Source organism: Protopterus annectens, chromosome 5.part0 (assembly GCF_019279795.1).
Source record: "Protopterus annectens isolate FY-2018-M chromosome 5.part0, PAN1.0, whole genome shotgun sequence".
NCBI lineage: Eukaryota > Metazoa > Chordata > Ceratodontiformes > Protopteridae > Protopterus > Protopterus annectens.
In genome coordinates, this window is record NC_056735.1 from 244,930,031 (window position 1) to 244,954,575 (window position 24,545).

Here is a 24,545-nt window from a genome sequence, read left to right on the forward strand (position 1 = left end):
TCTTAAAATTGATTAATTAATTAACAATGTATTGATATTATATAAGGAAGTGTTCTTGTGTTTTTAATTGATTCTGAAGAAGTCGAAGTGATGGACGAAATCACTTAATCAAAGCATTTGTTTAACTAATAAAGTTGGGTCCGGATTCATGATGGCTTGCACAGAGTCTAAGAGTAGAGTAAGACTCCATGCGGCCATCATGTCCGACGAGCGATCCAGGAACAGCCTGTAGAGGCATGCAAGAGAGCTCCTAAAATGGCTCTTACACGGACAGAGCTGAGACATGCAAATTACCTCAATTGCAGCATAAAGGCATGCAAATGAGGTAGATCTACGATTCAGGAAACCCAAACCTGTCTGAGTAAGAGTAGTGTTATCTGCAGAAATGTACTCAGTTGACAACTGAGTACCGTTCTGCAAATAGCAAAATGGAGCCGTGACAGCTCCAAATAAAGGTTGCATCCAGTAGAGGAAGCATGCCAATGGCCAAATATACAGCCATTGGCAATGTTTCCTGATGCAAAATGAAAAAAAAATGAATTTATTTTTTAACAATTTTCCATGTTTAAGCGTAGCGCAGCGTCACACAAATGGGCTGTGCTCTAAAAAACAGAAAAATAAAAATTAAAACCCACAAATGTGGATTTTATGGGTATTTGTAATGTACAATGCAATGCAATGGCAGGCTGAAGACAACATGGCTACCGAGTAGGGGTTGCTAAGGGGGGAATCCAGTCTAAGAGATGTAACCAAGCATTAGTAGGCAATCCTATGCAAATGAGGGTAAGGATAGTGAAACCCATGTCTACATAGCAAATGAGCACAATCAGTGGAGTGTAAGACTAGGATAAGGTGAGTAACAGAGTAGGATATAGGTGACATCAGGAGGGGGTATGTATGAAAGAAGATAAGCTCATTGGACCAGAGTGGCATGTGTTAGCTGTCAGTTGCTCATCACTGGAAGAGGTGTGTCATCAGGTATCCTAGCTAAAGTCAAGAAATAGAAGGTGCACACTGTGGGTATCACTAAAGTTTCTTTGCTTGCAATGTGTATGCGCGCGTGTGCGCCTGTAAACCCGAGTAAGACAGTGTGTGTGCATGGAAGCGTGAGTGCGCGCGTTTAAGCCGGAGTAAGCATGTATAAGGCAGTTTACAGTATTGTGAGCGCATTTGCACTGGTGTGCGCGCATTTAAGAAGGAATTAGCTAGTGTAACTCCATCTAAGCCTGTGTGCGTGCATGTTATCACATGTACACGCATCTGCGCTACTGTGCGTGGCGCTGCCCCCCTGAGGAATTGGAAAGAGAAAAGGAAGCACAACAAACAGTAGGAAGTTAACCAGGGAGAGTCAGCAGAGCTAGCAGGTGGAAATAATCAGAATCAGGCAATTACACAGGCAGTAAACAAGCCCAGCCCAGCACTTAAAACTCTGCAAACAACTTTTCACCATGTATTGCTCAGAGACACTGCACCACTGCAGTAAGCTAAGAGAAGTGAATACTGAAAAGGCTTAACTGAGACAAAGAAATGTTAGGGGCTGCAATTGCTGTCATAAAATGACATATGCAACATGCTGAGGGTAGTGACAATGGGAATGCTGCCAACCAATCCCCAGTGAGGAGACGGAGAAGAGTGTACAGGCCCAGGGTAACCTACCAGGAGCTACATGAGCTGGAGATAGTGGAGCGCTATAGAGTGGACAGAGACCTCATGCAGCAAATTGTTGAGCTGTACAGGCCATGCCTCACACACAGAACCAACAGAGGGGAACCCATTCCAGTGGAAACCAAGGTATGTGTTGGCCTATGAATACTAGCAACAGGTACCTTCCAGAGACCGACTGGTGATATGATGGGGATATCACAGGCATCAGCATCCAGGGTACTGTACCAGTTTCTGGATGCCATGTCAGCACATGTCGGTGATCATGTATATTTCCCCAATTCCCATGAGGTATTGGCCAGTAATATGCATCTCTTCCAGCAAATAGCGGAATACCCTGAGGTAGTGGGTGCAATAGACTGCACGCACATATGCATCAAATCACCAGACGGTGAGTGGGGTAGGGTCTACTTCAACCGCAAGGGCTTCCCCTCCATCAACTGCCAGGTCATGTGTGATGCCCAGGGCATAATACTGAATGTGTGTGCTGGCTGCCCTGGAAGCTACCATGATTCCCATATCTGGCATCTGACGCAGCTGTACCAGACATTTTCCAATGGGGACATCCCACATGGTCACCTAGTGTGGGATGCTGGCTATGCACTGGAGCCATGGCTGATGACACCCATCAGAAATGCACACACACCTGAACAGGAACACCATAATGAGGCACATGCACAAACACAAAATGTAATTGAGCGTGTGTTTGGGCTGCTCAAGTCACGGTTCCGGTGCCTGGACACATGTGGCGGAGCCTTGCAGTACTCACCAACCACATGTACCCAAATTGTCATAGTATGTGCTATGCTACATACACCAAAAAACAAGTTCGCAGTGGAGATCCAAATAAGGGTCCAGACCAAGAATCAAAACCAATGTTTAATAAATAATCCACTAACGCTTTACACACAACATACGTTTTTGAAACGTCTTCTTCAAAGTGCAAACATAGAATAACAACGAACTACTCTTAAATAAATACCCATATTCTGAGATAATTAACCAATAACAGTATAATCAAACAATTAAACAATAAAGTATGACTGAATTATAAACATTTTTCTACCAAAGTAGAAGCACTCAATCCAGGATAGCAACACTGATAAAATAAAACATTGCCATCATAAATACAAATATAAAATATAACTATGATTAAAATCATACCTGAGGAACATTTTTAAATTGAATTAAATAACTACCATGTTCATAAAAAATGTTTTTATAGACCATACATATAATAGTTTTAAAAAAATAAATTAAAACATTCCTTAGGTCATATGAAAATGTGCATAATACTGCTATCAAGTGGCAGTTTACAATTTAGCACTTCTCATTTTTAAAACAGAAGATATGGAAATCATATCATTTAAACCTGGTCTTTTTGTAGCATCCAATGTTATCTGCCAAAATAACTCCCTATATTCTAATTTAGTTTCCCACATGCCACCCCTTAATTCCTTAGGGACCACTTCTAAAACAAAAAAACTGAAAGAAGCTTGTGAACAAACTAAAGTATGATGATAAAGTGCATTAGTCATTTTCTGCTTTTTTATATCATAATAATGCTCATAAATTCTTGATTTAAGTTTCCTCTCAGTTTTTTCTACATAAAATGACCCACAAATGGAACAAATACCTAAGTAAACCACCCCACTAGTATTACAATTTGAAAAGGTATTACACTTAATGTACCTGTTCCTACTAGGTAAATGTATACTTGTGCAATAAGCAACAAATGAACATTGGGAGCAACAGCCACATTTAAAAGTTCCCACCCTTCTAGAAGAACATCCAAATCCCAAACCACCCCCAAACTCAAAAAGTCTCTTAAAATTGGTGTCCCTTCTGTATATGAATCTTAATGGTGGGTGGGTTATTTCATTTAATTCTGAAATTTGTTTAAAACAGTCCCATTCCCTCATTACTGTTTGTTTAATGTGTCCTGAATCACCAGTATAATCCATAATGTAAGCTTATTCACCCAATGTGATAGAATTTTTAGAATAAATATTAGGTCCAGGTTCCTCATCACTACCTAAAATGGGAGCAAACCGACCATTTCTACCTTCTAATACCACATTAGTGACCTCACTAATCAAATTATCTGGATAGCCTCTATTTCTGAACATATTGGTGACAAATTGACATTCTTCTACAAAATCATTGTCCTGTGAGGTCATACGACTAATTCTTATTAGTTGTCCTTTAAATAAATTCTATTTTTGAAAATATGGATGACCACTACTAAAATGAAGGTATGAGTTGGAAAAAGTCTTTTTCCTATAAACCTTAGAAGAAAAAGAATGGTCCAATTTAGTCAAAGAAATGTCCATATATATCAATTCCTGACTGTTAAAACTATAGGTAGAGTCCACAAATTCAGTAGTTCCTTTAAGATATGTTAAAAATTCAAAAAAACTTTCTTGGGAATCATTCCAAAATATACATATATCATCGAGAAAATGTTTGTAAAAATACAACTACTAGAAAATTCACAATTGGTAACAAATTGCTTTTCCCACCAGGTCAAAACAATATTTGTATAAGTGGGGGCACACTTTGCCCCCATTGCCACTCCTCTTTCCTGTTTAAAAAATTCTCCCTCAAAAAACATATAATTGTTCTTAAGAATAGTCTCCATAAGCAGTAAACAGGTCCTAAAATCATTTGGAGTGAATTTACCATAGTCTCTCATACATTCTTCAAGCCATAAGAGTCCTGTATCATGGGGTATAGAGCCAAATAAATCTACAATGTCTAAAGTTACAAAAAAGTATGTTGGAATTAAAAATTTCTGGCTTCACCTGCCTTAAAAAATCCCAGGAATCCTTAAGAACAGTAATTCCTTCATTGGAAAGAGTTTTTAACTTAACATCCACATACTTAGCAAGGGAGGGGGTGGTCATGGACCCTTCAGAAGAAATAATCAGTCTTAAAGGTGGATCCAATGGGTCTTTGTGAACCTTGGGTATACCAAAGACCGAAAGGGTTCTAGGATTTATGTTCAACAAAAAATTGAAAGTATCCAAATCAACAGAACCCTCCAACAACAAATCATTAAGAAGAATATTTATCTTAGAATTAGCTATATTAACTTCATTAATGGAAGCTTTAGAATATTTAAGACTATCAGATAACAGTTCCTTCATTTTAGATTCCTAGAGTATGTAGTCCATTAAAACCTACCACCCCCTTTATCAGGTTGCATAATCCTAACCGCTCTATTGTTAGTTACCTCTTTGAGCAACAATTTTTCATCCATAGAAAGATTAGAGGTTACCCTATGGGTATTGATGGTATTTCTAATTTCCCTTTCTAAAATGATTTCCAAATTTTTAAGTTGCGGATGTAAGGGGGGATTAAAAGTACTTTTTCTCCTGAAGGGAGATGGACTGGAAATAGAATTGGAACCTGATAACATATAGGCCAAGTTTTTCTTCCTAAGAAATAATTTCATGTCTACTATGGCCTTGGGAATGCTTACTTTCCTAACAGGTATGAATTTAAAACCTTTAGAAAAAAGTTGAAAATGACCTAAACCAATAATTTCAGAACTGTAATTACTCTGTCCACTAGGCAGCAGTGCATTCTAGCCTTTGTGCCCTCACTCTCTCCCCAGTTATTGCTAGTTTCAGCTCTTATCACTCTCTGTTTGCTCCTAGTCTGTACTCTTCTCATCCTCTACCTACCTATCTTAGACTTTAATTCTGTTTGCTTCCCCTTTTCACTATCCTCTTTCCCATACCTTATCTGCTTTGCTACTTACCTCCTCCACTGCTTCTCCCTGGGCTTCTACTGTTCACTGATTGTCTCTGCTGAATCCTCCACTACTTGCTCTAACCCTACGGGCTCACTCCGCTCCCCTACCCTACCCCCAATTCACACCCACCCCCACTACCTCTAGATTTATACCCACTAAGCCACATCTACTTCCTCTCAAACTATCAAACCCCTCCCCTTCCTCTCCCTGTCCCCTCCCATCATCTATCCATACTCACATGACAACTTCCCTTCATCCTTCTCAAAACAAACCTTACCTAGACCATAACATGTTTCTAAAATATTTATCCCTCCCAATTCAAATGTTACTCCTTCTAAGCCTCACCTATATTTACTTTCTTACCCAACCTACTCTCATCAACCACTCTACTCACTTACACACAACTTTTCACCTCCACACATCAAAATCCTACTATAATAACCAAATCTCTCCTAACCTTTATCCCCTCAGCAACAATCTATGTTTTCACTACAGACTAATCCTTCTTCATAAAACCATTACACCCTCTCCATTCTCCATATCTCCCTCTAATTTTTCTACTTACTCCACTCAAACAAAACAACCCAAATACCTCTACTACCTAACTCAACTTCTTACTGCATTACTTTTATCCGGTGATATACACCCTAACCCAGGTCCAAACCACTCCTCCTCAAATTCTAAATCTATCCTATTTACATCTCTTAATGCAAAGCCTAGTGAACAAAATCCCTAACCTTCATGCATGGGTACTCCATAACAAACCTGACATTCTAGCCATTTCTGAAACCTGCCTAAAACCCCATATAAAGAATGCCGAAATATTACCACCAAACTACTCAATCATTAGATCAGACAGAACCCAAAAAAAGGGTGGCGGAGTAGCTCTACTCTATTCCTCCTCCCTATGCTTAACACCTTATAACAAAGTCATTCCCCAGTTCTCTAATGCAGAACTAATATTAGCTCATCTCCAGCTGAATAAACACAAATTTATATATATAGCCTCTCTCTACATTCCCCCTGGAGATAATATCACAATACTTGGAAACATCCTCTCCTGGCTATCAACTAACATCTGTAATGAAACTATAATCATGGGAGATACCAATATTAATTGGTCTTCCATACAGTCACCTACACACACCCTCAACATCAACCTTTACAACTATTCTCAACTAATCAACTCAATAACTAGACCATCCAAAGACTTCTCAAATGGCAATATCTTAGACTGGATTCTAGTCTCCCATCCCCATAACTACACTGACAGTGGAACCCTTCCTGACCCCCTCAGTGATCATATTCCCATCTTCACTAGACGTCTACCAACTCCCTTACAAGTTACTCATAACTACATAACTACCAGATGCCATAAAAACTTTAACCTTGAAGCTTTCTCCAGCTCCCTTAAATCTATTAACTGGATTCCCTTAAAAACCCTACCACTTGAAAATGCAGTAACTCACTTCAATACTATCTTCCTAGACATCCTAAATAATCATGCTCCCTTAATAACCAAAAGAATAAAAAGGAAAACCACCCTCTGGTTAACAAAAAATACACTTACTACCATGCGACTTAGAGATAAAACATGGGCACAATACAAGCAAAACAAATCCACATCTAACCTCAATAAATACAAAACTATTCGTAACTCAGTAAAAAAGCTTATCTCAAAAGACCACCAAAACTACTTTATCCAACTTCAAAACAATCATAAAACAAACCCACAAAAATTCTGGACAGGTATAACTTCACTCTTAAAATCTGGCACTATAGAAACCTAAACCCCAGCCCATATATACAAAACACGGATCTTGCTACCCAATTCAATTCTTTCTTCATAGACTCCATTTCTAAACTTACTTCTTCTTTTACACTTAATAATCAAACCCCTACCTCCTCTACTCACAACCAATCTCCCCCTCCAACTCCTTTCTCTCATTCATCCCCATCCCAACTCCCTCCATTTTTGATTAAACCTACTCCTACTTCTACTATAAGAAAATTCCTACAGAAACTAAAACCATGTACCAATGCCCCTGACAGCATTCCCTCATACTACCTCAGTATAGCTGCTGATGCCATTGCCCTCCCTATCAGTATCCTCATCAATCGCTGTATCCAAGAAGGTTTAGTTCCTGAAACCTGGAAAAAAGCTTACATCATCCCTCTACACAAAGGAGGAAATAATACTCACATCTCCAATTTCCGTCCCATAGCCATCCTCTCACCCATTTCTAAAGTCCTTGAGAAATGTATCCATCTTCAACTCCTTCCCCATCTCTTGGACAACAATCTACTAACCCCTACCCAACACAGATTCAGACCCCATCATAGTACTATGACAGCCCTCCTATCCTTCCTTGAAACTGTGAATAAAGTTAGAGATTCTGAACTCATTGTGTCTACCATTCTTCTCGATCTTTCTAAGTCCTTTGATACTATCTCCCATAACCTACTTCTTACTAAACTATCTAATCTAAACCTTTCTCTCTCTTCACTCAACTGGTTTAACAGCTATCTCTCCAATAGATAACAAGCAGTCAAGTGGAAAAAAGCTACCTCCTCCTTTCTGAATACCCCAACAGGTGTTCCACAAGGTTCTATTCTGGGCCCCCTTCTCTTTAATATTTTCATCAATGACTTTTTCGTCGCTATCCCTCAGGCTAACATTATACAATTTGCAGATGATTCCACAATCATCTACGCTGCCTCATCTATCCCAACTCTTTTAAAGCTAACCCAGGAAGCCTTCTCCACCACTGAAAAGTGGATGAAAGACAACCATCTAGCTCTTAATGCTGCTAAAACCAAACTCATGATATTTACTCCTTCAAAAACCACTAACATTGATCATAAATCATTCTCCATCTCCAGCCAAAATAACATCCCCCTTGAGCTTGTATCAGAAACCAAACTATTAGGAGTTCAAATTGATGACAAGCTTAAATTCAATTCCCATCTACTACAAAACATAAAGAAAACCCACCAAAAACTTGGCATGCTGTACCGTCACAATCGATTCCTCAGCTACTAAGATTACTCTCTCTACAACATTTCTCCTACCCTCCCTTCTCTATGGGGCACCTCTTCTTTCTAACCTACAATCCTCCCTCAAAAACAAACTATCCTCTTGTTACAATAAAATTGCCAAATTCGCCACTTGCAACAAATCATCAACCCACCATTGTGAACCACTCCACAAACTGAACTGGTTAGAACTACCCAACTACCTCTCCTACACCCAACTCACATATGCTCACAAACTGATTTTCCAGCCATCCCTCTGCCCCACACTCTCTTCTACCTTTAAAATGCACCACACTCAACGACATCTAAGATCAAACAATCAAAACCTTATAGAAATTCACAGACCCCTCCACCCTCGTGGACAAAACCTCCTGTCCTTCTCACTAGCACGCTTATGGAACTCCCTTCCTCCCTCCATTTGTACCATTACAAGCCTCCCATCCTTTAAAAAATCACTCCACTCCCATCTAACCTCCACATGGGCATGCTCCTGCTCTCACCCCTCATAACCTACTCTTTACTCTACTACTCTCTCTCTTCATTCACTCTATACCCCATGTAGCACTACTCTTGAGCTACCAGTATACTGATCTCACCCCTCATAACCTACTCTTTACACTACTACTTTTCTCTTCTGTCATAGCCTACTCTTTACACTACTACTTTTCTCTTCTGTCACTCAAAATCCCAGGTAGCATTACTCATTGGCTACCAGCATACGAACTGACTCTCCTCAAAAATAAATAAATAAATAAATAAATAAATAAATAAATATATATATATATATATATATATATATATATATATATATATATATAGCATAGCACGTATAACTTGTGTTTTTTAGCACTCTCTACATGTTTAATCACATGTATTGTACAAAGTTTAACTCAAATGTAATGCATATGTTTATCCTCATCCTTGTGTAATCTGTATGTGGAGCTTTTCTCCCCAGGACTCCATTGAAAATGGGTTCTTCGGGCCCAATGGACTATCCTGGTTAAACAAATGCAAATAAATAAATAAAATAAATAAATAAATAAATAAAATCTTATAATTATTGTATTCAAAAGTGTAGCCATCCTGAACTATTTCAGAAGAAGAAATTTGTGAAATTAAAATCTGGGATTCCCCCTGTGGTTGTAATAATTGTAATGCACTGGTTTATTTTGCCATATTCTGTCAGACCTCCGTGGAAGGGGGGGAATTTCTAAAGGGTCATCTCTAATAAATTCCTGGGAAACATCATGAAAAACCTCATCTTGGTTCTGTTGATTGTCCATGAACCTGCTATTCCTAATAACATAGCGTTCATTAGTATGTAAATTAAAAGGCTTGGGTTTAGGGTAGGCCTTACCCTCCTTGTATTCCCTGATGTCCCTTTCTAATTTACCCAATTTCCTTTTTATATTATTTCTACAATCAATATCAATTTGTTTAAAAATATTAAAATAGAAAACTCTTTCAGATTCCACATTGAACAATAAATCTTGAATTATACTGGTGTTAACAGTTTCCATTTTGGTCAAAAAATATTTCTCATTCTCTCATTCCCAGAAATAATGGCCCTAACTACATCCAAACCAGATTTATCAAAAATTTTTATCAATTCACCATGGAATTCAGACCCATCTTCTACACGATTTGGAAATTTGCAAACTCGCAAACCCTTCGGAACTATGTTCCTGTTCAAACATTCTTTTAAAAAAGTATTGTCACAACCAAGATGCTTGTATTTGTCCATATAGTAATACAAAATGTCCACACTTTCTCTATAAGTCCGTGTACCAGAATCCTGGTGGTCAGAACAGGATTTGTTAATGTCTAAAGTATAATTTTTGTCAATAAAAACTTTATAATCTAATAACTGTCCTTGATTAGAAAAGTCACCTTGTTGAAGTCTGTTACCATTCGTATAATTGCCTGAAATACGCACATTATCCTCGTCCCTATGGCCCACATGATCGGATCACAACAGGCTAGGAAAATTATTCAAATCGTGAGAATCCAAATGAATGTTATTACCATCAGTAGAATGGTTGTTCTTAGCAAAAACATCCTTGGTGAATGGACGTTGTGAGCGATTAGATCCAGATGAAACGTGAAAACCGGAAGCTAGTGTAACAATTGACTGGCATGCGGGGGTGAGCAGTTCCACCAGTTGGGATAACTGGCCAATCACCTTCCTGAGCTCTCCTTTGTTCCCACCTCACACATCCGTCTCAGTCTCAGCCCCTGAGAACTCCGCCATCCCAATAACTGACAAAAACCAAAAACAGGGAGATGGATGCGAACAATAAAGTGCCAACACCAAAAACCAAGTTCGCAGTGGTGATCCAAATAAGGGTCCAGACCAAGACTCAAAACCAATGTTTAATAAATAATCCACTAATGCTTTACACACAACATACATTTTCGAAACGTCTTCTTCAAAGTGCAAACATAGAATAACAACGAACTACTCTTAAATAAATACACATATTCTGAGATAATTAACCAATAAGAGTATAATCAAACAATTAAACAATAAAGTATGATTGAATTATAAACATTTTTCTACCAAAGTAGAAGCACTCAATCCAGGATAGCAACACTGATAAAATAAAACATTGCCATCATAAATATAAATATATGCTATGCTACATAATATGATGCTGCAAAACCAGCTGCAGCAGGACCAGCATAGGCCTGGCCCAAACAGCCCCCCCCACCATTGCCAAGGTCATCACAGGCAGAGCGTGACTCAGAGGAGGAACAACCCAAGCCTGCCCCAGTAGGCAGAAGGAAGCGTGCCCAGTATGCTTTGGCCTTGGCAAAGAGGCAACGCATAGCACATACACTGGCTCAGTAGGAACCCTGGAAATGATACCTCTCTCTGACTTGCACATATAGTAAAAGGGATGCCTAAGTTGACACTACCTGCTTCAAACATGTACAGGGAGTGTAGTATGTGCATCCGACATAGGCAGCCCTGCAGCACCACCTGAGGCATGATTGCCATGTGTCAAGCAATTTAAGGTAGTGCTAAACAGCATATACCACCATATAGTATATGCAAACAGAATACACACACCAACTAGTACAACTGTGGTCAGTGTTGAGTAATATTGGGCAATGTCCAGCAAAGTTGGTGAATATACAGCAATGTCGGACAAGCCTGGTCTAAGTAGGGCATAGCAGAATGAAAGCCAACATGCTCATATTTGCTTAACTGGCCCTTAAGCAGTCTGGTCTGCTCAGTATGGAAATATAAAAGCAATAATGGGCCTCAAACCCAGGATACTGTGCACCATAGCTAAAGTACTGAACCACTAAACCATGACAGCATTTCACTGTTCAGCCAGTATGAAGGAATGTTGATAAGTCTATGCAACATATCTCATGGAAACCCTGCAGGCACAGCATAATCCCTGTTGAGTTATGACACAAAGGTGAGTCCTGCAGTAAGAACAGAACTTGACTTCCAACACACACAGTATAAATGTTAATATTGGTCATGTTCACACACACATCCACAAATGTAGTGGACGCCAGATTGCAACATACTGAAAGGTCACACTGGGCATGCTCACACACTTGAATAAATGAGACATATGTCAGGCAACAAAACATGGAAAGCCTGAACTGGGCATGCTCACACACACAGGCCATGTCTGACTACAGCAGTGGGCCGCACATATCTGGCAGTTGCATGTGTTAACCCAGGAACCTCTCACTATCCAGCAATCCGCCCTGTGCACACAGTTACATGACAACAGACACTTATATAATATAGTGGAACCCTGTCATGATCAAACATGTTCCACAGATACCTAAGTTGTTCATAGAAACTGGGAAAGCAAAGACGATCTAGACCTGCAAACAGTATCAGCAATAAATATTGTGCATCCCGAGCAGAAGCATAGGTTCAGAGGTCGATAGTAGGCTATCTGCCCTAGGGTATGTACAAGCCTAGCCAGAGTGTGTTTGGCTTTTGCAGCCCTGTCAGAGTACTACACTGTGCCAGATATGTGTCACACAAGATAGCCCATGTACGTTTAGGCTAGTGTGCCTCTGTCTAGCAGGGACACAGAAGATATCCCATGGGTAAACATACAATCACCCATACAGCCGTCAAGATGTCCCCTGTAGGTTTTTAGTGGGTGGCTCTGCCTATCTGAAACTGTGATCACAATCTGGAGTGAGTGGAGGCCCTGGGATAAGAATCTGTCCCTCCAGCATGTCCTATTAACATCTGTGCTGAGGTATATGTACCTGGAGTGTGTAGCTACAAGGGAGTTGGATATCCTGAGGTGGCTGGAGCATGTCCATTAATTCTGGGTGTGGTATTACTGCAAACAATAGGCACATATCATATCCAAGTAGGTGGTAAGCGACTGAGTAGAGCTGGAGTTACTGCATCTGAACTGTGCAGGTCATCTGTGTGAGTCCCTACATCTGCTTGGTGTGGAACTTATAGGTTCATAGGTTCATAGGTAGATACTAGGCTATCTGCTCTAGGGCATTTATAAGCCTAGCCAGAGTGTATTTGGTGTCCATCTCCCTATTAGATTAGTCTACTGTGCCTCTGTAAATTAGGTCACAGAAGGTACCCTTTAAGATTAGTTTGCTGTGCTGTCTAGCAGGGATACAGAAGAGATCCCTGGGGTGAATTTGTGATTTCCCATCCATGTGTCCAGATTTGGCTTGAAGAGGGTCAACGAGGGGCTATGTCTAATATGAATTGAGATTCTATTCCAGAGTGAGTGGAGCCTCTGGGAAATGAATCTGTCCCTCCAGCATGTCCTTTTTATTCTTGTGCTGAGGTTTAAGTCCCTGGAGCGTGTATCTCTAAGGGACTTGGATTTTTGAGGTGGAGCATGTCCATTAATTCTGGCTTTGACATGGCTTTGTATGTCAGGCATAGATTGCCTCTGAGTAGGTAGTAAGCAACTGAGCAGAGCTGGAGTTTCCTTAGTTGAGCTGCATATGACATCTGTTTGTAGCCCATGATCCTCTTGGAGAGGTACTTTTGGGTCTCTCCAGGTGCTGCAAGTGTTGGGTAAGGTACATCCCAAAAGGGCCATTGTATTCAAGTATGGGGCTGATGACTGACGAGTAGAGGGGCACAATGACCTCTCTTGATGTAGATGCGAACCCTTTCATGATAAGGTGGCATATATAGAAGGTCTTTGTAACCACTTTGGCAATGTGATTATCAATCTCAAATTACTACTTCTGTACTTAATGGATTACCACCTATGTGGTAATTTGTGTGCATCTTGTTTTTCACAAATGACTATGCACTTTTTAGCATGTAGCTCGAGCTTGTGGCTCTGGCACCAAACATCCATCTCTGTGAGACCCTTCTGGATGATGCTTGTGTCAGCTGGAGAGTCGATTATGGCCCCCAGTTTGCAGTCATCTGCGAACCTTGTCAGCCATAATCCCCCCGTGTTAGCCTGAACCTCAGAGAAGTATATAGCGAACCAGAGAGGTCCCAGAACTGAGCCCTGTGGTATGCCACTTGTAACTGGTTTGTATTCGGACATGGCACCTGTGATTCTGACCATGTGGGTTCTATCCCTGAACCAGTTTGCAGCCCATCTTGTGATATAGGGGTTGATATTTAAGCTGTTAAGCTTATGTATGATTTCCGAGTGGGGTATTGTGTTGAACGTTTTTGCGAGGTCCAGGTAGGCTGTGTGGACTACCTTGTCCTCATCCATAGCTTTGGTAACTGTTTCAAAGAAATCAACTAGGTTTAAGAGGCAAGATCTGCCCTTAACAAAGCCAAATTGGGTAGGGACCAGTGTCTGGAGGCTCCCAATGTCTTTGTTTATGAGTTCCATGATAATATGCTCCATAGCTGTACAGACCAAACTAGTCAGGCTTATGGGGCAATAGTTCCCAGGGTCTGTTGTGCACCACCTTTGTGGAGTGGAACCAATGTAGCTGTATGCCATTATTCGGGTACATATCCTGTAGTAAGGCTAAGTTTGAACAGTGACTCAATGTGAGGGTTCAGTTCTTCTTGGAGCTTGTGTAAGACACAGCCTGGGACATCGTCCAGTCCCATAGCTGCTCTGTTTTTTGCTTTGGCGAGGGCAGCTTTCACCTGTGCATCTGTGATGTCAGGGAGGTTACATTCAGTTGGGATAGGCATTTGTTCCTTTGTAGGTGAAGGGGGGGGGTTGTGCTGAATCTGTCTACCAGGATGTTGGCTGTCTGTAGTTTCTGTATATTTTGTACCGTTACGCAACAATTCAGAGCATATCTGGGAGTTTCCACCCATATTATGGACATAACTAAAGAAGGACTTGTGATTATCTTTAGTGTCTAGGGCAATTTCCCTTTGGAAACTGGCCTTTGATGATTTTATGAGGTATCGAAGTTTCTTGCTAATACTGATCAGAGATGCCTTCCATTTTTGGGATTTTGCTCTGTCATGTAGTAGCTTCCTCCTTCTGTTGTATAGCTTAATTATGGCCAGGGTCCACCAAACAGGTCTCCTGTTTTTGGAGGAGTGATTCTTCATTTTATTTGGGATAGCATGATCCATGCATTCCTGCAGGTGCTCATAGAATGCATTTGTAAAGGATTCTGCGGATTGGCCTGTATTATCCTCTGGCCCGTGGGCTTTGAAGGATTCCACCCCAGTCTTGAGAAGTGCAAAGCTGGAATTTGAGAAATTCTATACAGTGATTTCCTTGGCTGGCGGTGGGGACGGGATGTGGATGTCCATGGAAATTTGTTAATGGTCTGATCTTACCAATGAGGGGTTTACCTCTGTTGTGGAACATAGAGTCCCCATGTTGGTGATGACCATGTCCAATATGTTGCTCCCTCTTGTGGGAGTGGTGACAAGTTGTTCCATTGCATTACAGTTTATAACTTCAAGGAACCATTGGGCAAGTGTGTTTGGGCATGAGTAGTTGTTGCAGTCAATGTTTGGGTAGTTGAAGTCACCCAATAACATAGTTTTAGGAGAGACCTTGATATTATCCAGTGTTCTCAGGAATGCCAAGTGGGGTTCCTGTAATAGGGAGGGTGTTCTGTAGCAGGCTACAAACTGAAAGGCAGTTTGGCCCGCTGTTAGTTGCACATGGATGGTTTCTGATGCTTCGTGCAGTGCCACTAACCTGGAGGTGTAGGTATCTTTGATGAATATAGATACTACCCCTCCTTTTGTGCTTTGGTCCGAGTTTTGTGTGTGAAACGCATGGTATGAGTTATAACCTGGTAGTGCTGGGGGTGCGAGTTATAACCTGGTAGTGCTGGGGGTGCTCTCAGGAGCCTTGAACCAGGTTTCTGTTACTGCACAGACATCGATATTCTCCATACTGAGGAGAGCCTCAAGTGCGTGCATCTTGAGGTTTAGACGTCTGGCATTGAGTAGCATTACCTTTAGATTTTGTATCCTTGGTGTGTCTATGGAGGTGTGTTTGTCCTTTGAGCCTCACCTCAAAAAATGCACTATGGAGGTGGCAAGAGGCATGGCCAGTATCCAAAGCCTAAGGGTGACAGGTGCAAGCCATCCCTAGCAAAGCAACATGGCTTGTCGGGCATGTCATCCCAGGCTGACAGACACTGGATTCCCATTGAATGACACCAATACTTTAGAAAATTGTTGAAACTGATCATTTTGTCTTTATACTCTGGCATCATTCTTGGTGAGGGCAAGATGCTACCCAAGGTCAGGGTCATACCAGCCTGGGCTACATAATCAGAGAGCTGCTCTATGTCTCATTTCTTGTAGTCCAGGGAGGTACGTCTCATGTCATTCACACCTGCATGGACAATGACAGAGTCATACTTGTACCTGCTTTGGAGTGACCTGAGTGCTTGTGTTATGTGGTGGATCCTGCCACCTGACAGGCAGCTTAGAGTGGCCTTCTCCTTGTTCAGTCAGTTGAGCGGGACATCAGTGTGCCGGACAATAGAGTCCCATATAACAAGTGTATTTGGTGTGTTGTTTGGACTTAAGGGCTGTGACTGTGAGGCACACTGATTTTGTGAGATATGTAATTCATGGGTATTGTTGAGGGGTGGCTGTTTCTTGGGTATCTGTGGCCAGTACAGTTGCTGCAGGTGTTGCGTAAGGTACACCCCAAAGGTGGCATTGTAACCAAGCATGGTTGTTATTAGTATAGGGGCACAATGCCATCACTCGATCTAGATGTGAAACCATATGGGATAAGGTTGCTTATATAGAAGGTCTGTCCAACCACTGTGGCAACATGAATGTCAAAGGCGACAGTATGAACAAGTCATGTCCCCAATCACCTAACAACACCTACCATATGTAATGGAGTACTACCTATGTGTTAATGTGTGGGCATGTTGTTATTCCCAAAGGGGATGACTATGCAACTAATGGCATTTAGCTGTAGGCCATGGCTCAGGCACCAGTCATCCATCTCTGTGAGAACCTGTTGGAGTATGCATGTGGTAGCTGGAGAGGTGATCATGGCACCCAGTTTGCAGTCAAGTGTGAACAAGGTCAGCCATATTCCCCCTGTGGTAGCCTGTATGTCAGACAAATATATACTGAACAAGAGAGGTCCCAGGACCGAGCCGTGTTGGATGCCATGTGTTACTGGTGTATAGTCAGACATGGCACCTGCAATTCTGACCATGTGGGTGTTATCCCTGATCCAGGTAGCAATCCATCATGTGAGATATGTGTCCATATCGATGCTGGTGAGCCTATGCATAATAGCCCAGTGGGTTATTGTTTGAAGGGTTTAGCAAGCTTCAGGTAGGCTGCGTGTACAACTGTCCCTATGTTGATGGACCTGTTAACTGTCAAAAGAATACAAACATGTTCAAGAGGCAAGATCTGCCCACAACAACGCTGAAATGTGTAGGACACAGTGTCTGTAGTTTCCTGATGTCTATGTGTAAGAGTCCCATGACAATACACTCCATAGTTTTGCATAACAGGATAGTAAGGCTTATAGGGCAATATTGTCTGTGGTCCATTCTGGCACCAACTATGTGGAGTGGGAACACTGTCGCTGTATGCCATTCTGTGGGTACATATCCTGTAGTAACTCCAATATTGCACAGTGATGTAATGTGAGGGTTACGTCTGTCATGAAGCTCATGTAAGATGCAGGACAGGACACCAACTAGTCACATTGATGCTGTAATGTATGCTTTGGGGAGGGCAGCACTCACCTGTTACTGTGTGGTGTCAGGGAGGTTACACTCTGTTGGGATGTTGCTCCCTAGGGGGGACTGGGGGGAGACATCTGCACTGAACCTGTTTGCCAGGATGTTGGCTATGCCAGTGGGTTCAAGGTAAGTGTAGTCAGTATGCAGTAACTCACAGCATATCAGTGAGTGTCCACCAAGGTTCCTGACATAACTGACAAAAGCCTTGTGATAGTCCTACTTGTCTGGTGCAATTGTCCATGAGAAGAAGACCTTAGATAAGTACATGAGTGATCATAGCTGTTTGCTAGTACAGATCACAGATGCTTTCCCCATCTGGGTTTTGTGCTCTATCATGTAGTAGCTTCCTCCTGACATTATACAGCTCATTAATGGCTGGTGTCTACCAGACAGGTCCCCTGCCATTGGAGGAGTGAGTCTTGTTGTTATTTGGGGTAGCACAATCCATGCAGTCCACTAGGAGTCCATAGAATGTGTATGTAAAGGATTCATCAGTCTGAGCTGTATTTCACACTGTCTCAAGGTCTCTGAAGGATACCACCTAGCTTTGGTGAAGTGAGACATTGGCTCATCAGAAGTTCACCAAGATTACCCAGGATGGGTGTGTGGAGTGTATATGTATGTCCAGTGAGATAGATGTATGTTCTGACCTTACCAATGAGGGGTATATTGCTGGTGTGGAACATAGAGTCACCATGTTGGTGATGATCAGGTCCAATATGTATTCCCCCTTGTGGCTGTGGTGACTGGTTGTGCCATAGCATACAAATTTACAAATTGTAGCAACTGTAGGGCAAGGTTGTTGCGGCTTGAGTAGTATCACCAGTCAATATTCATGTATCTGATGTCACCCAATATAATGGTGTTTGTGGAGACCATCATATCCCCTGCTGTTCCCAGGAAAGTCGAGTGTGGTTCCTGAGTATGGGAGGGTGGTCTGTAGTAGGCAACAAACTGAAAGGCAATTTCGAACAATGGTAGCTGTATATGTATGGTCTGTGATGCTTACTGCAGTGCCACTAACCAGGAGGTGTGTGTATCTGTGATGTATATGGATACACCCCCAAGTTGTGTTGTCCGTTCCAAGTCCTGTGGTTAGAAAGCATGGTATGAAACATAACTAAATAAAATAAAAATAAATAAAAAATAAAATAAAATAACCTGGTAGTGCTGGTGTGCGTATATGACCCTGAACTAGGCGTCTGTTAATGCACATATATTGCTATCCCCCATACTGAGGGGAGTCCTGAGTGGCCGCAATATGAGGGTAACACATCTGGTGTTGAGCAGCATTACCCTTAGTGTTATTTAACCTGTAATGTCTATGTAGATGGGTTTGTCTTTTGAGCCCTGCTCAACAAATGCACTATGGTGGTAGCAAGAGCCTTAGCCAGATTCAAAGGTCCGAGGGTGACAGGTGCAAGCTGTCCATAGTGAAGCTACATGGCATGTTGAGCATGTCACCACAGGCTGACAGACACTGTATCCCCTATGAATGACACCAATCTGTTAGCCAAGTGTTAAATGTGATACGTTTGTCTGTATACTGTGACATCATACTTGGTGGGTGTAAGATGCTAGACAAGGTCAGGGTCATACTGGCCTGGGCTACATGATGACACTGTTCCTCCATGTAGCATGTCATGTGGTCCAGGGAGTAACATCTGAGGTTTTACCCACTAGCATGGACAATGATGGTGCCAGTCCTGTACTTGCTTTGTAGTGACCTGACTGCATGTGTTATGTGGCAGATCCTGGCACACAACAGGCAGCACAAAGGGACTATTCCCTTGTATGGGCTGGTGAATGGTACGTCAGTGTGTCTGACAATAAGTGTCGCCTATCACAAGTGTATTATGTGTGTTGTGTAGCCCGAAGGCAAGTGACTGTGTGGCACACTGACATTGTGAACTATGTGAGATGTGGGAATTGTAGTGGGGTAGCAGTTGTGTGTGTGCCTGCTGTGGAGGTCTCTGCTGCTTAGGCAGAGTTCATTTACAGCATCCAAGTATGTGTATGTGTGAAAATGTGGTTCGAGTGCTGTCGCCAGAGGATATGTGAGACTGATATGTGGTGTGTGTGGTTATCTTCACCACCTGATAGACTATGCCAGTCATGGGTCAAGAGAGTTCAGCACCCTGTATGTCTCTGTAGGTGCATCTCACACATATATCTGGGTTTGTTGTGAGGAGGAGAGTCTTGTCTGTGTACATGAGGCAGATGTGACATTGTGTCTACATCACAATATTCACCAGCTGGACTGGAGAGTGCACACAAAGCCAACCCCTGGACACACCGGGATATCATCATGACATACTCTGTAGCCAGATGACAAAGGATCAGTAGAGTGTTAAGTGTGTAAAGGAGTATAACAGGGATTAGTGCTCAGGTTTGTTGGTGTTCTGTAAAGAGTAGCTGAGAAGGAGTCCAGACTGAATCATGACATCTTCAACGGCTATGTCATATATAGCAATGTACACACATATATGTCATGAGTCAGGGCCAACTGTACCTGACTGACAATGCAGACATCCTGACAGATAGGCCCATATATACATACCCACCTCCCACTGACGATAGTCCATATCATCATACCAGGAGATATCACATGTAGAATGGATGAACAGCTACCCCCAATGCTAAAAGCATGGCATCACGTGGATTACATTGATTCCCAATATGTGTCATGCATAAACTACAGAACAAACAAATCCTGCACCTGAACAGTCAGCTGAACCTCCCCCCCTACACAGGATGTGGAACAGTTGAATGTGTTACAGCAACATATGGCAGTCCACACAAGTGTTGGTGCACAACACACCATGGGATGTACAGTCCAGTATGCCTATGAAGTATGATCTGCAAGCCATGGAGTCCATCATGGTTGAAGTCATAAACCAAGCTATTGGAAGCTAACATACACACAACTCTACTAACCGTGGTATGTTCATATGCAGATCATGGTTCCCAAACATGCTAGACTGTTTGCAAGGCAGCCACACAGGACATACATCACTGAACACAGCTACCCATGTCTCACATACACTTTGAATAGCCCTTTATCAACATCCCAGACACATGTAGTACTGACAAAACCAACAAGCTGTGCATAAATATGTGTTGACATATGAAGGAATGTCAATGTGTCCACAGATAGATCACACAAGGTAAAGATTATGAGTTCCTGTTCCAGCTGTTGACACCTGACAACCCACATGGACCATTCCTGGAATGGCATAAAGCAAAGTGTACACACATTACCATGTCCAGTCTGATGATGTCACCACCCAAGAAATACAGACAGAGAAGAGAAACCACCCTGTAAAGCAAATAGCGTGCTGCGCTAATGCATCTCTCTTTAGTATCATAACATAGTTAGGTAGGGGTTTAAATCCTACAAACGCTTCCTGTATGTGTGTGCAATTCTCTTTGAAAGGAGTTGCCTTTTTGAAGACTGGGAAAACACACTACAGATGTACATTCCTCTTTGGAAAGACTGATGATGTCACCACCCTAGAAATACAGACGAAGAAGGGAAACCACCCAATAAATCAAATAGTGTGCTGCGCTAATGCGTCTTTCTCTAGTATCAAAACCTAGTTAGATAGGGGTTTGAATCCTGCAAATGCTGATTGTTTGTGTGTGGGGGGTGTGCATGCAATTCTCTTTGAAATAAGTGACCTTTTTGAAGACTGGGAAAACACACTACAGATGTACATTCCTCTTTGGAAAAACTGATGATGTCACCACCCTAGAAATACAGATGGCGAAGGGAAGCCACCACATAAAGCAAATAACGCACTGTGCTAATGTATCTCTTTCGCGTATCATAACATAGTTAGGTAGGGGTTTGAATCCTACAAATGCTGACTGTGTGTGGGGTGTGTATGTGTGTGCAATTCTCTTTGAAAGGAGTGGCCTTATTGAAGACTGGGAAAACACACTACAGATGTACATTCCTCTTTGGAAAGACTGATGATGTCGCCACTCTAGAAATACAGACGGAGAAGAGCAACCCCCCCCCAGTAAAGCAAATAGCTTGCTGTGCTAATGTGTCTCTCTAGTATCATAACATAGTTAAGTAGAGGTTTGAATCCTGCAAGTGCTGACTGTATCTGTGTCACTCTTGGTCAATGCAGTGTGGGTCTTGCTTTTACTATGTTATGGCATATTATGATTACAACAGTAAGTGCATTGCACACATCAGGTATATGCGTTGCAAATATATATGTGTACATGTTCCCTTAATCAGTACATAGGTGTGAAGCCTGCTTACTACAGGAATACATTTGTTGGCATTGACAGTTTGTGCCGCAGCTTCTCAGGTCGTAGGTCACATATGTATGTATGTGACAGGCCTGTCCACTGTCGTATTCCGTGGCCAAGGTCATCTGTGCCACACACACCCATGACAGTTACTTTGCAGTAGTGTGAGTGAGGGTATATGCCTGGGGTATATGCCAGGCATGTTTATACACAACCATGACTGCCAATAATGGACAGTCTTTATAGGTGTACAGCTGCCTTGTGTATATGCATCCAGGCCTCCAATGTCTCATGTGACACACCTTGGGACTCCTCAATACCTATGGATATGTGGATACCAAGGGACACATGACATAACATGAGGCTGTATGTACACATTGGTACCCAACATACATGTTGAGGGTTACCACCAATGTGGTACTGACGGGATAGTAAGTATAGTACATGTGGATGACTATGCCATAGTCGGCTTACTGTTATACAGCATGTATCACATGACAGGCATCTGTCTGTATGATACCCTTGTGTAGGATATGTGTCCCATCCAGGGAATGGATTGTAGGCCACTGCATGCATTACCAGATGAGGATGGACACATCCCTAGTGTGTTTGCATGTACCTAAGGGGGGCTATATGCCAAACAGGTGTGGACACAGAAATGGGTGGCGGTAATTACCACTGGTTAGTGTTATAGTGTAGCACCGGAAGGATACAACTGTTACTGAGTTCTCTATGACTGTGTGTCATTTGCCAGGACAACATCCAATGATTGCTTATAGTCATGCTGTTGAGGTTATGTACACTACCAGACCGCAAATCATTGACATATACTAACAGTATCACCCACAGCATGGTGTCTACCCATGTCATACACACATGTCTACCCATGTTAGCACATAACTGTAGTAGAATGCATACTGGTCATTGAAAGATACTGTGACATGTTCACTATGTGTACAACAGGGTATGCCACATGTCTCATGTCTCCACTAAGCACGTACATACAGACAGTGTGCACCCACCATGTTCACAGATGTACACTTGCTAATCTGTACTGCACACATCACACACATACTGTCCACTCACTAACACATGCTGGCAACACATTACACATCAGCTAAGTGGCACATGGGTGGACAATACATAGTCAGACCTCACAGTGGTGTAAACAATGCTACATTGACAATCAGAGCTTTGATGAATAATGTCTGCTGAGATATACCTACAAGGATGTCATTACACTTTCCTGTTGACAACTTGCTAATATTGCTACACTGCTATAGTGTCACCCTGTGCATCAACACCATGTTAGCCTGTTCCTCCATCAATGTTACAGATGACAGGAGGCAACACAGGTATCATCATATGCACAGGGCATTTTGTTGTTTGCCAGAGCCTGCCATTGACCCATCCAATCGACATGTCTGTGTGTGTGTCTGTGTGTGTGTGTGAGGGAAAACAGTACAGCATGGGCCAATGTTGATGTAATGCGTGTGTGTATGTGTGAGCCCTAGTTGATTGGTTAATGTGTGTGTGTCTGCATGCACACAGCTCCACCATGTGGCTGCCATATACAGTAGTTTGTGGGACAGCCACAGACTGTACCTGCTAGGCCATACAGATTACTGTCTCCAGCCATGGACACAGTACCTGTGGCTGGCAGGGGTGCTACAGACAGTATCGGGTACCAATCCTGACTGGGTACTGTCCTCAGAGGCAGAGGTGGGATGACTGGACCCCATGTCCCTGCTGGGAATGGCCAGAGCCATGTGCACATGGTCTACTGGGACGGTCAATGGACAGGCCAGCCCCAGCATTGCTGGGGCTGGTACTGCCACTACGGGAGTGGCTGTGAACCGGGGGCCATCAACGACCACTGCCAGCTGTTGCTGTTGCTGGCATGCATCCGCGTCGACGTTGCAACCATTGCGCATGGTCCTGGCTCATGGATGACATATCGTGGAGGGCATCTAATGTCTCCCCCGAACGTCTATCAATGACCTTGGTGTAAGTCTGGATGGCACCAGCAAGGTCACAGATGCTGTCATTGAAAGCGGTGTAATGTGCCCTCTGCACCCTAAGTCCCTGCCTGGTGTACTGTTCCATACATGCCTGAGCCTGCATTACAGCCCGGAACATACTGGACGTCATAAGACCAGTGACGGCATGCTTGCCAGGGGCAATATGACCAGCGGTGCTCCCCTGAGAACCCCTGGACCTCTGCCTATGTGGTACCATTTCAGGAATATGGCTATGGCTGCTGTGAGGGGATGCAAGTGCCATGGGTACCATACTCTCATGGTCAGTGCCAACTGTATGCTGTCCCTCGCCTATGGCCATTGGTGGTGAGTGATGTGTTGGCAGTATGAGTGTGCACATAGATGGGGTTGAACACTGTGTACTGTCGATTGGTGGACCAACGACAGACCCTGTCAAACCTCACTGCATCAAAATACATGTCTCATCATCAGCACTATTCGTGGCAGTGGCTTCAGGTTCCCTGCTGCATTCTGCCAGCCCTAACTCAGTACCTGTGAGAAGAAGACAGGAAACACACTTTACGGTCTACATATGAACACTTGCACACATGCACACATGTACACATGCACACTTGCACACATGAACAGTAATACACTCCACACTACAGCACATACACATACAC